General features: G+C 46.1%; 1 pseudogene; it reads left to right on the top strand.

Annotated features, from left to right (window-relative positions):
• Positions 1-291: 291 nt before the first annotated feature.
• Positions 292-1,584, top strand: LOC125414425 (alpha-enolase pseudogene; annotated as a pseudogene).
• Positions 1,585-2,254: the final 670 nt, after the last annotated feature.

The raw sequence follows: 2,254 nt of genomic DNA, 5'->3' as shown, positions 1-2,254 counted from the left end.
AGGCCACAAGCCTAAAATATGAGCACGCACAAAGAGCTTGTTTTCCTACTTCAAAGATCTGAATTAATTGTAGTTCTTCCTTCTTCAAATTAAGCAACAACAACAACAAAAATCCCAGGTATACCCTCCATTTTGGGGTTTAGTTCCAGATATAGCCAAGTTCACAACCAAAAAAGCCATCGTGAGTTCGGAAACAGGATCATGTGCATGTCTCTCCTAATTACTCTTCACAGTATCTGGAGAAACCTCTGACCTTTTCTTGCATGGCAATCCAACTGTGAGGAACTCACCATGTCTATCCTCAAGATCCATACCGGAGTGACCCTTGACTCCTGTGGAATCCCACTGCTGAAGTTAATCTCTACACCTCGAACGGACTCTCCCACGCTGCTGTGTCCAGTGGTGCCTCCACTGGCATCTATGAGCCCTAGAACTCCATGACAGTGATAAGATGTGCTGCATGGGTGTCTCAAGGCTGCTGAACATGTCATCAAAACTATGACACCTGCTTTGGATAGCAAGAAACTATTGTAGAAGAGAAGTTCGAGAAACTGATGATTGAGATGGATGGCACTGAAAATAAATCTAAATTTGGCACAGATGCCATCCTGGGTGGGTCCCTGGCTGACCGCAAAGCTGGTGCTGCAGAAAAGGGGGTACCCCTTCACTGTCACATTAATTACTCGACTGGTAATCCTGAAGTCATCCGGTTGATCCCGCCTTTCAATGTGATCAATGGTGGTTTGTGTGCTGTCAATAAGTTGGCATAAAGGAGGAGTTCATGTCCTCCCTGTGAGGATGTCCAGTTTCTGGAAAGTCATGGGCATTGAGGCAGAGGTTTATCACAATCTAAAGAATGTCATGAAGGTAAAATACAGGAAGGATGCCATCAATGTGGGTGATGAGAGTGGGTTTGCACCTAACATCCTAGAGAACAAAGAAGCTCTGGGACTGCTGAAGGGAAGCTCTGGGAAGGCTGGTTGCCCTGATCAGATTGTCACTGGCATGGACTTGACTGCCTCTGAGTTCTTCAGGTCTGGCAAGTAGAACCTGGACTTCAAGTCTTCTGATGACTCCATCAGGTAGGTCCATCACACCCAAGCAGCTGGCTGACCTGTATAAGTCCTTCATCTAGGAGTGTCCACGGGTGTCCATTGAGGACCCCTTTGACCAGGATGACTGGGAAGCCTGGAAGAAGTTCACAGTTAGTTCATGCAACTGGGTGGTTGGGAATGATCTCATAGTAACCAACTCAAAGAGGATTGATTGGCAAGGCTGTCAGTGAGAAGTCCCACAGTTGCCTCCTGCCCCAAATGAACCAGATAGGCTCTGACTGCACCTTTGCAGGTGTGTAAGCTAGCCCCATTCAACGGTTGGGAAGTCATGGTGTCTCATCACTCTGGGGGACTGAGAATACTTTCATCGCTGAACTGAGTGGAGCTCTGCACTGAATCGATCAAGAGTGGTACCCTTTGCTGATCTGAGCACCTAACCAAGTACAATCACATCATTAGAATTAAGGAAGAGCTGGGCGGCAAGGCCAAGATTGCCAGCAGGTTCTTCAGGAACCCCCTGGCCAAGTAAAGTGTGGGTGGAGATTCCTGGAGCCAGCTGCTTTTACACAGGTATGAATTAACAATTTATTCAGGTAGAGCAGGGTATCTCACTCTCTGCCCCACTGGCACTTTGGGATAGATTTGTCTGTTGTGACAACCTATTCTGCACATTGCAGAATTGCTGTCTGCTTTCCATTATGTTCCCAAGATACATCACTAGCATCCCTCCATTTTTTCCCAACCACAGTGGTCAAGTTAGCTGGACCAAAAGACACCTCTGGGTCTGTCTGCAAGAGCTTCTCTAGAGACGACTGACAGGTCAAACAATAGAAGTGAAAGACCCACACTGAATGTGGGTGGCACCATCTGGTGGATTGGGACCCTGGATGGAATACCAGTGGACAATGAGGAGTCCAGGCAGTAAATGTTCCATTCTACTCTTGTAGAAAACCCCAATTAATAAAAATAATCAACAAAAATGTCTTCAGGTATTGGGAAATATTACCCAGAGGAGACAGTTGGAACTATTTGAATATGTCCAGTATTGGAACAAAGACAGAATTGCAGATCATAGGACTAGTAAGAGCCTCAGACATTATTCAGTGCTCCAGTCTAACTTTAAAACATGGGATGCACATCTCAAGGAAGTAATGTTCCTTGTCCACATCCCACTACTTGATGGCATGTTCCACGGTTAT

The sequence above is a fragment of the Myodes glareolus genome, chromosome 23, assembly GCF_982192425.1.
Source record: "Myodes glareolus chromosome 23, mMyoGla1.1, whole genome shotgun sequence".
NCBI lineage: Eukaryota > Metazoa > Chordata > Mammalia > Rodentia > Cricetidae > Myodes > Myodes glareolus.
The sequence above is the reverse complement of the archived record's forward strand: the minus strand, read 5'-3'. Positions and strand labels throughout refer to the sequence as shown.